A 13,441-nucleotide genomic window follows, 5' to 3' on the forward strand; every position below is an offset into this window, starting at 1 on the left:
CTCTGATCCAGCTCTACTAAACCAGTCTACTCTCAGAACCAGCTCTGCTACACCAGTTCTCTCTGATCCAGCTCTGCTACACCAGTCCTCTCTGATCCAGCTCTGCTACACCTATCCTCTCTGATCCAGCTCTACTACACCAGTCTTATCTAATCCAGCTCTGCTACCCTAGTCCTTTCTGATCCATGTAACAGGAGTGGTGGAACCACTGTACCGCAATCCGAGGAGAGTCTGGAGAGGCGTGACTAGGTGCTACACCAAGACTGACCTCGGATGCACGGCATCTGACTCCCAAAGGATAGGAGGCTGGAATGGCCAATTAGGAAAGCGATGCTGGTACAGGCAGACATGGCAGTAACCCAGGAGTGGCAGGTGCTGGTGAACATGGCTGGTAGACAGGTTGGTACAGGCAGGTGCTGCTGGTATACAGATGGGCAGAGACAGGTGCAGGTGAGAACAGCTGGTATTCAGGTAGGCACAGACAGGTGCAGGCGGGTACAGCTGGTATACAGGTGGGCACAGGCGGGTATGGCTGGTATACAGGTGGGCTCAAATTGTACAGGTGAGTACAGCTGCAAGGCACAAGCAAAGACAGGCAGGAACGAGGCAAGAACAAGTGGGTTTAGGCAGGTACAGGCAGACACCAGTGGGAACTAGCAGGTACTAGCAAACTGGGGACCTGACAACTAGCAAGCGTTCAGGAGCATACTAATAACATTGCTTAGGCACCTCCCAACCGATGGAGGTGCCTTAAATAATAAGTATCTCCCAGTCCTCTCTGATCCAGCACTGCTACACCAGTGCTTTCTGATTCAGCTCTACTACACCAGTCCTCTCTTATCCACTTCTGCTACACCAGTCCTCTCTGATCTGGCTCTATTACATTGGTTCAATATCTCCTCTACTGTCACTCATAAGTCCTGATGCCCCAGCTCCACTGATCCGTGCTGCATAAGAACTGCTTTTTCGGACCAGGGGTCTCAAGGATCCACCTCACAAGATGAGACATAACACTTAAATAATCATTAATCAAACACGAGTATGGCTCAGAAATGTAAAATACTGGAAAGCTCCTTAAGCATCTAACTCAAACTATACATGACTTCGAACGTTTGAAGACTTATCATCATTTTCTACACTTTGGCTCCTTCTGAGTCACTTGCTGAGATTCCAATAGTAGGAAAATGTTTCCTCTCCACCACCTACTGCACTTTTGCTTCAATGACTCCAGAATCATGGCTCCCTCTGCGTGTTCCACGCATCTGATTATCGCTCCGAGACTGAAAAACATAATCATGAATCGGGATCTTGAAACCTTCACAGGTTTATTAAAGAGAAAAATAACACAACAGTATCATATTGCACCCGCGTCCCCAGGCTGCCCATAAAATGTCCATGTAGCTGCTCCATCTAATTATTATTTATTGATTTTTGTTTGTTGCCTACAACTGCATGCATCTCTGTACACATCGGATTTCCCTGAGAGGATCAGACTTGCAAGGAAACGAAATTCTGCACTGAAGTGGCAGAATGAGATTTTGTTTTGAGATGCAGGATTATTTACGGTAGTAGAAAAAAGTTTGTGCCCCTTTACAGATGTTCCCTGGAATTCTACATTTCTCATATTTGAAAACAAGATGCAATATGAGTAGTGTTGAGCGAGTATATTCTATTAACCCTTTCGCCGAGTATGCTCGGGCCGAGCTCAGAGTATTTACAGCTGCTCGGTGATATGGTTGAATCGCTCCCGTGTGCATGATTTGCGACTGTTTGACAGTTTTAATACATGTGAGGAATGTCTATTTCTTACACATTCCTCCCATGTAATAAAGCTGTCAAACAGTTGCAAATCATGCACACGGAGCGATTCAAACACATCACTGAGCAGCTGTAAATACTCGGAGCTCGGCCCCAGCATACTCGGAACAGAACATACTCGCTCAACACTAAATATAAGACATAAGGACTCAATATAATCACATGATAACATACACTCCTCAAGATCGAAATAGCAACACCAGAAAGGAAATGTCATGGAATTATGGAAATCAAAGGATGAATAGATATATTAATGATCTGAAAATTCTGAAAAAATTGATAAAAAAAAAAGTAAAACATCTCGATTTATTCAGTATGGAGTATGAGTGCCACATGCAGACATCCCCACACTTAGAGCATTGGCTGCTATCAATGAGGTTATTAATGGTCATTTATTTATTTATGACCATTAATACATTTTTAAAAATAAATTAATTAATGGTCATCTGAGGAATGTTCTCCACGCTGAATGCACTTGGACAAATCATCAAAATCTGCTGCTGGCGGCTGCTTTTGCAATTACCGACCAATGACGCCACAGATGTGCTTGATGGAAGGTTAGTCCAGAGATGCTGCAACCATGGTAGCATGTTTAGGCCACGAAGGTTGCTTGCAGTAGCATGAGCAACATGCGGTCTGGGGTTGTGTTGAAAAACAACTCATGGGACAGTTTCACGTTCCCTCGTGAAGGCCTTTTCATGGCGTTGCCCATGTGATCACCAGACCAATCTACGGCTATCTTTGCATCCAAGACAAAAGTGGGACTCATCACAGAAGTGCATAGACCCTTTCACGCTCCCTCGTGAAGGCCTTTTCATGGCGTTGCCCATGTGATCACCAGACCAATCTACGGCTATCTTTGCATCCAAGACAAAAGCGGGACTCATCACAGAAGTGCATAGACCTCCATTCCAGCTTCCATTGCCGTCTTGCTCTGCACCATGATGGCCTTTGAGAGTGGTGGTCAATGGATCACCTGTAGCTGGACGTCCGGCTTGTAGCCCTATGTGGTGCAAACGCCTCCTGATGGTTTGTGGAGGCTCTTTAGTTTTTCTTGTACAGGTTATATCTGCGCTCTTCTGCTCAGGGAAACACGGGGAGCTGTGACATTGCCTTCTGTGATTCGTGGAGAATTACAATTATTCTACTATGTATAGAGGTGTTATCACTTATTGTATGTCTGCCTCTGGTGATAATGAGACTGCTGAAAACTATTTTTGAAAAGGTAGAAAGTATGAGTATAAAAAATGCCCAAAAAATTGCAAAACTTTTGTCTGTTTGGTGGCCAGTGTGAACATGCGTTTATATGTTGCATGTATATCAACTTAAACTCCAGCTCAATTTTTGTGTTTTTTCTTTAGATTTTTGAATTTTGTGCAAGTTAGGGCATGGCCTCCCTTCCTTGAGATGGATATTACATTTAAAGACTTCCCAAGGCTGAGGTGTCCAGAGTTCAGGACCCAGTCCTTTATCTGCCCTTATTCACACCGAGTTCACTTCTGACACATGGTAAGGTTTTATTATAGCAGTGTAGGACCGTCCTGAATAGGGTCACCTTGTCGCTGGTGGGATGGCTTTTATATTTTTTTGATCAAAAACAGTGTTTACTAAGAACACTATGTTATTTAAATGCACTTTTGCTTTTTAGTTATTTAGTTACAGCAGGGTTAATGATCATTTTGTTGTTTTGTAGAATTGGTATGTATAGAGGTGTTATCAGTTATTGTATGCCTGCCTCTGGTGATAATAAGACTGTTGAAAACTATTTTTAAAAGGGCAGGAAGTATAAGTCTAAAACAAAAACCCAAGTGGCCAGTATAAAAATTGCAAAATTAATAATTTTGGGTTTTTTTTGTGAAGATCAGAATTCTTTTAAAAATACACATAACACAAAAACCTGAATTTTTACCGCTTTTAGTAAGTCTCTAGCACAGTGTTGTGCAGAAGGGGTGGAGCACGACACAGGAATCCACTCTATGGTGTTCTTTCACCCACTGTGCCATGCTGGTCCCTTTAAGCCCTGTACTCAGCATTACACATAATATTAGTTATACCTGGATTTTAATCCTTTAAATGCACCTTTTTTCTAAAATAGAATAAACATGTACAGGACACATAAGAAATGTTTCAGAAAAACAAGCTGATGCATATCATTGACAAACTTTATGCACATCTGCTCCTGACACTTGGTGACAGCCTTAATTATCATCCATATCACATTGCCTGTCACAGGAAGATTTTGCTAAGTACAGGAGGTGTCAGCTCTGTGACGCCTGCATGTTTTTCTTCATTATCAATCACAGGTTCTCGCTTCCATTTTATTTATTTTCGTCAGAGAAAAATAACAGCGCGACACGAAATAAAATGTAACATGGAGACAGACGGAAGATAGGATATAATGTGCATCTTATATCTGAACACAATGTTACACCGTACAAACACCTGCGGGAAAATGTGCCAACAACCAGATTCAAGCATAGAGATCATGTTATGTCAAGACGCTGTCGAAAAATACCTGACAATAAGCCTTTCTGGTAGATTTTTTTTTTTTTGTAATTCAATGACAAACAAAGGCAATTTCCATATTGACCACTAGATGTCAGCACAATAGACTTCCATCCAGCATCTCCTTTTACTGCATGAAGTAAAACTAAGTGTTAACACCTCATTATCCCTAATAAATGGATGGTTTATCTGAGAATTATTGATTTTTTCTCTTAGGCATTTTTTTGAGCAGGTTCGCTCTTAAAAAAAATCCTGAAAAAACACTCAGAAAACTGAAAATAATCTTTCTATTCAATTCTATGTAATGATGACTTGCTACATGGTCAGACTTCTGAGCATCTTTTAACCACTTCAGGTCTCCAAAAAAGTTAAGAAGTTAAAAGAAGTCACTTGAAAATTCATTAGGCAGCGTACGCTCTGATGACTATCTGTACTTTTTTAATAGAAATCAATGGGAAGGCTCAAAAGATTCCTGAAAGACGCCTTTTGCAGAGTTTTATGATAGTTTTTGGCATAAAAACCACTCGCAATTTATTCATTACTTAATAGACTTCAAGAAACAACTTCAAATCGCCCCAAAAAAGTTAGAAAAAAATCACTCAAAAGACAACCCCTAAAACATATTTAAAGGGAACGTGACAGCTGATACATGCTGCCCATTCCATGAACAGCATATATCGGAATATGGCTGCCTGATTTCAGCCACATATATTTAACAAAACATATGGCGACCGAGCCGCATGGGAGACTAGTGGGACCAACAGTTCCAAGAAGCTTCTCCCTGCCTGCTGTCCTGGAGTGACAGGTCTCTCCCTGCGTGCCCCTATACGGAGAGACCTGTCAGTCACTGGCAGTAGGCGGGAGAAGCTGCCGGGGACCCGCCTGTCTGACTACTTTCTCATGCGGCTCGGTCCCCAGTGGCTATTAAACTATTGGCTCAGTGGTTAGCACTGCATTCTTGCAGCGCTGAGGTCTTGGGTTCAAATCCCACCAAGGACAACATCTGCAAGGAGTTTGTATGTTCTCCCCGTGTTTGTGTGGGTTTCCTCTGGATTCTCCGGTTTCCTCCCACACTCCAAAGACATACTGATAGGGAATTTAGATTGTGAGCCCCAATGGGAACAGTGCTCATAATGTCTGTAAAGCACTGTAGAATTAATGGTGCTATATAAGTGAGTAAAACAAATTAAAAAAAATAAAAAATAAATATATGCCTGATACAATGCTGTCCATGGATCAGGCAGCATGTATCAGATGTCAGGTTGCCTTTAAGAAAATGCCAACAAAAAAGTTTACAAACAGCTTCAGGAAACACCCCAAAAAAAAGTGAAAAAGACGATTCAACTAAAAAAAATAAAAAACACGTGCATCCCCTGAAGTGGTTTATGCTTGAAAACTTCATTGTTCTCACTTGCTTGGAAAAAATGTTGTGTTAACTTATCCCTCAAATGCTTTGTGAAAAAATTAGCGCCGTTTAAGTAGATGAACTCCCTACTTGTGCAACCTGAATGGCCTGCCTCTGGGTATCGCCTCATGCTACCAGTAGGGAGGGATAAGGACACTCACAAAACCCAAAACTAAAGAAAAATCATTCAAGAGGGACAAGGAGAGAGGCATTATCTGTGACTACCACCTGTACCTTCCTCCTTTTTGGTTGTGTCTTGCTGTTCATCTCCAATGCTCACATTATCACTTTCATTTGTAATAAAGCAGAAATTGATTCACACCTTTTCTGATTCCTAACTAGACAGATATACAGTATATATAAAAAAGTGTTATTCACTTATGGTTATACAGCAGTCCACATGTTACGAACTAGATACGGACTGTTGTTTTATTAGTAACCCAAATCTGTATGAAAGTTGGAACAGAGCCAGAAAAAAAAAGCTCATCACTGACCTCTCCGGCCACCCGGCTGCTCGTTTCACACCGTCCAATCCTCTTCTTTCCATCATAGTGCACCGCATCCATAGCCTCTTTACGATAAACAAGTCAATGTTAAGCCCTTTGACGCACAGTGACATCCGAGGCTTGGGCACGACCTGAAGTCCTGGTCTTTATTGAAGAGTCTGGAGATGTGGAGCCCATCAGCAGAAAGAAGAAGACAGGAGCAGCGGGGCAGCAGGAAGAAGAGGACCCGAGCAGCGGGGCAGCAGAAAGAAGAAGACCGGAGCAGTGGGGCGGCAGGAAGAAGAGGACCCGAGCAGCAGGGAAGCAGAAAGAAGAGGACTGGAGCAGTGGGGTGGCAGGAAGAAGAGGAGCGGAGCAGCAGGGTGGCAAAAATAAAAGGACTGGAGCAGCAGGGAGGCAGAAAGAAAATGACTGGAGAAGTGGGGCAGCAGAAAGAAGAGGACCGGAGCAGCGGGACGGCAGAAATAAGAGGACTGGAGCAGCAGGGAGGCAGCAAGAAGAGGACCGGAGCAGCGGGGTGGCAAAAAGAAGAGGACTGGAGCAGCGGGGTGGCAGCAAGAAGAAGACTGGAGCAGTGGGGCGGCAGGAAGAAGAGGACCCGAGCAGCAGGGCAGCAGAAAGAAGAGGACTGGAGCAGCGGGGCGGCAGGAAGAAGAGGACAGGAGCAGCAGGGTAGCAAAAAGAAAAGGACTGGAGCAGCGGGGAGGCAGAAAGAAAAGGACTGGAGAAGTGGGGCAGCAGAAAGAAGAGGACCGGAGCAGCGGGACGGCAGAAATAAGAGGACTGGAGCAGCAGGGAGGCAGCAAGAAGATGACCGGAGCAGCGGGGTGGCAGCAAGAAGAGGACCGGAGCAGCGGGGTGGCAGAAAGAAAAGGGCTGGAGCAGTGGGGCAGCAGAAAGAAGAAGACCGGAGCAGCGGGGTGGCAGAAAGAAGAGGATCGGAGCAGCGGGGCGGCAGGAGAGGTGAGCGGTGAGGTATTAGTCATTTTTATTTTTAACATCTAAATGTTCATATCTATTGGTTGTACGTAAGTCAGATGCTCATAAATCGGGGTACTGCCTGTACTGTAATGTACAAGTGTTGCCTTCTTTTTTTTTCTTTTTTTTAGGAATGTAAACACCGGCATGAAACATATAAAAGGAAAAACAGTCTAAAAAAAATTGTGAAATAAAAGTTTTATGTAAACAAAAGGTAATTTTATAACCAATTCCCTTTGTATTATGTCAGTAAATGCTAAAATACTTCCTCCTGTGATAGCATTATGCGTGCAGTAAGGAACCACCCATAAAATGTCTTATGTGACTTCTATTATCCAAAAATAGGCCAATAAACAATGTGTGCATCTAGTCAGAGTATAAATTACAATCTAAATTTCCAAGTTCTTTCATCAGAGGTTCGTTTGAAGGAAAAGATCAAAGATCTCCAGTCGGCATGTCGTGTGTACGTTTACAATGAATTAGTATCTCCATTTTAAATAGAAGGTAATTAACATGTTTGTAGAGTTTAGATTGCGGTACTTGATGTAGTCAGCCAAATCATTTCAATATTTTTCAATTAATTTTAAAGAAAGTGAATTTTTTTATCTGATCCCACACAGAGCAGCCACTTACAAAGAAAACTGATGGCATCCTTTATCATGCTGCTTTTTTTCATCATTGGTGACTCAAGTATCATTAGCCATGAGGAGTAACATGTCATGATGGTGGTCGTAGGAGGATGAGGGGGCAGAGCTGTGATAAAAAGGAACTGGACCTTAAGGCCATGTTCACATGTAATTTAAATGCTTAATTTGTTTTGCTGCTTTTCATCCTTATATTTTCTGCACTATAATACGCCGTAACAATCTTCCAATCATCTCTGATTATTGCATTCTGCTGCATTTTTTATGCTTATTCCAATTTATTTGATGCATTCTTGGTGCAGATTTGAAGCAGCATTTTTTAATGTGTTTTTTTTTTTTAGTTTAGAAAAGCTTTGATTCTCCACTTTTGCTCACTTTTCTTTTCTCTTGTGGGAAAGTCCACATCTTCTTGTGAGAATTATAGCAGGCAGTATGCTAAATAAGGAGTGTGCCTCTGACTGCAGTGCCCTTCCCCCGTTATCGCTCAAGTAATCCCGTTGGTGCCTTCCTGCCAGGGCCGGCATCAGCACCTGGCACACCCAGGCAAGTGTCGGGGCCCTGAGCAAGCAGGGGGGCCCACTCGCTGTCGGGGACCCTGGCACGCTATGGGGCCGGAGAGTCCACATCTTCTGACACTGTGGCATGTCAGGGGCAGAGGGCGCAATGACGTCAGCACAGCGCGCCCCCTTCTCTGACAGTGCATAGAGCCAGAAGATGCTGAGGAATCCTGACCTGCCGCCAGCAAGGAGAGGTGAGTATTTTATTTTATTTTTTTTTTAAATGTATGGAATATAATATGGGGCCCATTCTCTATGGAGCATAATATGGGGCCCATTCTCTATGGACATTATATGGAGCAATATATGGGGCCCATTCTCTATTGAGCAATATATGGGGCCCATTCGCTATGGAGCATAATATGGGGCCCATTATCTATGGAGCATAATATGGGGCTCATTCTCTATGGAGCATAATATGGGGCCCATTCTCTATGGACATTATATGGAGCAATATATGGGGCCCATTCTCTATGGAGCATAATATGGGGCCCATTCTCTATGGAGCATAATATGAAGCCCATTCTCTATGGAGCATAATATGAAGCCCATTCTCTATGGAGCATAATATGGGGCCCATTCTCTATAGAGCATAATATGGGGCCCATTCTCTATAGAGCATAATATGGGGCCCATTCTCTATGGAGCATTATATAGAGCAATATATGGAGCCCATTGTCTATGGAGCATAATATGGGGCCCATTCTCTATGGAGCAATATATGGGGCCCATACTGTATGAATCAATATATGGAGCCCATTCTATATGGAGCAATATATGGGGCCCATACTGAATGGAGCTATACATGGGGCCCATACTGAATGGAGCTATACATGGGGCCCATTCTCTATGGAGCATTATATGAGGCCCATTCTTCTGTATGGAGCATTATATGGGATCCATTGTTATGTATGGAGCATCATATGAGGCCCATTATTCTGTATGAAGCCTTATATGGGGTCCATTATTCTGTATGGAGTATTGTATGGGGTCCATTATACTGTATGTAGGACTATGTGGTGCCCATTATACTGTATGGAGGACTATGTGGTGCCCATAATACTGTATGGAGGACTATACTGTCCGGTCTGCACTGTGCGCTGCGAGGATTCACTGGTTTCTGAGATATTGTAGAATTTACAATATATATCACTCATATAATGTAAGAAGTAAGGGAAATCTTTGGCCTTGTACTATACCTATATTTGTTATATATGCATCATGAATCGTGGTATGTGTTAAAGGAGCCCACTGAGACTCTTTCGCCCGGTGCCCACGAAAACATGGAGCCGGCCCTGTTTCCTGCCCAACCCTATAGTTAAAAGGGTGATAATATGTCCCCTGTTGGGCCAATAGTAAACCGGAATGACTAGCACTGCCCCTTCCAGGTAGTTAAAAAAATTGGCACTGAACCAGTCTCCTCCTCTTCCCCCTGTTCGGGTCCTGGAGGTGCTCGTCAGCGCTGTCCGGAGAAGATGTCTGACCCTCTAATCGAGGTCCTGCGTGCCAGAGCAGAACAGGAAGGTGAGCGCTGGCTGCAAGCCCTCATCGCAGGGCTCAGTGCTCATCTCCCTGTCGGTATCCGCTCCCCCTGTGCTGACGGTATCCACTCCCCTCCCTGTCCCAGTGGCCACTCACCAGATGTTCATAGCTGGGCGATCCACAAGGCGTTTTTGCCCTCCATTGCACCTCAGAGAAAGCTCCACTGCCCCGGCTGAAAGCTCTCGCAGGCGCCATCTAAGAAAAACATTCAGACCCACTTTATCCCCTCGCTCACCGCATACTATAGTGTCGGCACAGAGCGGCGCCAATTTTCAAATTTCGGCGCTAAGGGTGCTCCCCGTGCTTCCTCATCACCAGCAGCCATTGCTTTGTGCTGCTCCCACTGCCCAACATACTATTACACATCCACCCATACTTCCTCCTTCAAGGCCTGTATTAAGCACAATGGGCTCTAATAACAGTAGGTCCACCTCCTTTTCTCCAGTCCTCCTCCTTCTCCACGTCCAGAGGAGCCAGAAAACCCCCTGCCTGTTGTAATAAATGAAACCCTGGCAGTCTCAAATCAGCCCAGCAATACTGTACTCACACCAGCACTTGTCATGCACAGTGATGCCCAAGCAGAACAGGATTCATTAACGCCTTTTGTCCTGTCCTTGCATGTCAAAATATACCCTCAGATAATTTAGCAGCTGTTACCTCTTCTTCCCCTCACCACAGAGGTAAACAGGACAGGCGTAGACGCCACAGATACTCTTCCTCCTCTTCCATGTCACTTTACCACCGCCATGGACACAGTACTTCACGTCGGCGCAATAAGCATTCCACGCATTCGTGCCAAAGGTCAAGATCCCACAGGAGGTGTCACAGATCTCGGTCCTCGAGATGGCGCTCTCCATCATCATTATCTGAGATGTCAAGCGCTTCTGCAAGCCCCGATCGCCGGTCTCGTCCCCTTGGTGATAGACGCAAGCCGAGGACATCCTCAAGGGCTTCCAGCCTGACCGAGTCATTGACATCCCCCCAGGGCTTCAAGCCAAGACCTTCCGTTTACATCCGTCCATTCTGGTGCCAGAGTCCCTCCTCCAGCTGCAGACGTGGGTGAGGGCAATTTAATGCAAATAGAAAAAAATAATAGCACTGGAGTGTTTAAAGCATTAGTAGAGCAATTATCCTCAACAACTACTAATAAAGTTATACCCCCTTTAGCTAGTGTGCATAAAAATGCATTCTTCTGTGGGATTAGCCCGCTTGGGTCTAACTTAGATGAAGACACCAGAAATAAAATCTGGAATAATCAATATGTTGAAATCTGGCCACTAATTTCAGTGGATCAACATACTGTTGACAAAGAAAGGAGACAAGTTGATCAGCCGTTTGATAGGTATAGACAAAAGGTTGCAAAAACAATAAACAATTGGTTCCAAGGATTTTCTGTTTTAAGTTGTATAATGGGCCAGAAGCACTGGAACGCTGTTCAGAACTATTCATATATCAAGATATGATATATAACTCTTACAAAACACATGGCGGCACCACCTGGTGGCAATATGACGAGAAGTTCCGGAGGCGGCTGGTCCTGCAACCAGAAATAGGCTGGGCGGTAAAAGCAACCGATGTTTGGTTACGGCTTATTTTGTCACAAAAGCACCCCCCCTTTTTAGCAGCGGCTACTGATCAATCCACAACAGCAGGTCAAAATTCAGTGGTCGTATTTAAACCCGGGGCCTGCTGGTTGTTCAATTAGGAACGGACTGTGTAAATATAAGCACGCATGTTTCGCTTGCAGGGAGACAACCCTGCTGCACGATGTTCCTGCCCCTCAGGAAAATTACCAACCAAACCTCCCCACACAGAACACATGGACACCGGTGAGCGTAACTGTGATGGGCCCTTGGCTAGACCAATATCCTAGTAAAAGACACTGCAGGACAGATACGTTTTGACTTTACTTATGGTTTCTTCATCCCATTTAGATTTATTCGCCCAATTTCGCAAAAAATTTCGAATCTGCCCGCGAACACCCTGACATTCTTCATAAGAAGATCAAAAAAGAGGTTGTGTTAGGTAGAATGGTTGGCCCTTTTCAAGCCCCTTATTTTCAATACTTTAGAGTTTCACTCTTGGGTGTAATTCCAAAAAAAAGACCATCTTATTCAATATCTGTCCTACCTAAAAGGAGATTCTGTCAATGAAGGCATTTTGTTGGAGGATGCCTCAGTGTCTTATGCGTCCTTTGACAGAACGGTGGTGTTAGTACACCAGAGCATTGCTGGCGAAATCTGACATTGAGTCCACTTTTTGCCGATTACCGGTCCACCCTGATTGCTTCTGTGGCGCCCCTAAGGGTTCGGTCGCCACAGGGGTACTGCATTCTCTTTAATGAGGTGTGGTATCTCTCCTTCGAGGTAAGGATGGTGCAGCTGTCAGGACCCCACCTCAGCATCCAACACTACACCTCTCCCACCTGAGGGGGGCTAATATGCACCAGGGTGCTGCCCCAGCCGGGATAAGAGGAGATGGGGGAACCAAAGATAGGGGGAACCATGTAGTGGGTGAGGGTGGAGGACACACTTAGAGGTTACACTTACTAAATTCATATTTAATAAACAGCCATCTTGGGCTCATGGTCTTTGATTGTGATCTTCATCACTGAACGTGGCTTTCTGTGTGAACCTGCAGTTGATGGGGACACGGTCCTCGTGCTCTGGTCTTGAGGCGAGGAGCGGGCAAGAGTTAACGGCTGTCTCTACCCGGTCAAGGTCCCTACCTAAGAAGGCCTGGTGGGGAGTAGAGGAGAAAAGCTCCACAGGCCAAAGGATCCCAGGAGGATGCATACGGAGCGGCATACGCCACCTGTCCTCACTATTCTGGCCTAGTCAGAGGGATTCCTGCTGCAAAAGGGGTACCGGCCCCCGATATCTAATTCTGTCACTTCAAGTCTTAGTCAGAGAAGCCCGGAAGGCTCAGAGGATCCCACCGGGTAACAGGCGAAGCAGAGTCGCCACCCATACCCTTGTTCTGTGCATAGTCCAGAGGGAGACCCGGCCTTAGTAGACGCAACACACACGGACAGGAGAGGACCTAGTGGGACAATCTAGGAACACTCTGGTGCGGGGTCCTGACCAAAGCACCTGAACTATTCGGAGGTTGTCGGACCCCCGGTCCTGGTGGCCGCAGCGCACCGTGAGGAGCAGGGAAAAGCCTTGCAGCTGTGCATTTTAGCGTAAGTAAAGCTTGGAAGACTACCCCTATGGCCTCCGGTTTCTTATTGCAACGCGGCTCTGCACCACACCGCACCACGTCTCTCATTACTACTCCCTCCATCCACGTCTCTGCCCTGAGGCCCTGCTCCGCCTGTGGGGAGTAGCACCATCCAAAGCTGCCACTACATCCCGCCTCAGAGGACTGCCGCAGCGCTGGTGGCCATCACCAGACACCACAGGTGGCGTAGTCGAAATACCACTCCACCCTGAAAGCCCATTACATCTTTTTAATGTGACCACCCTGGGCACGGAACGGGTCTAG

This window comes from Phyllobates terribilis, unplaced genomic scaffold, assembly GCF_046119375.1.
Source record: "Phyllobates terribilis strain yellow unplaced genomic scaffold, ASM4611937v1 Scaffold_4__5_contigs__length_816908805, whole genome shotgun sequence".
In the NCBI taxonomy this organism is placed as follows: Eukaryota; Metazoa; Chordata; class Amphibia; order Anura; family Dendrobatidae; genus Phyllobates; species Phyllobates terribilis.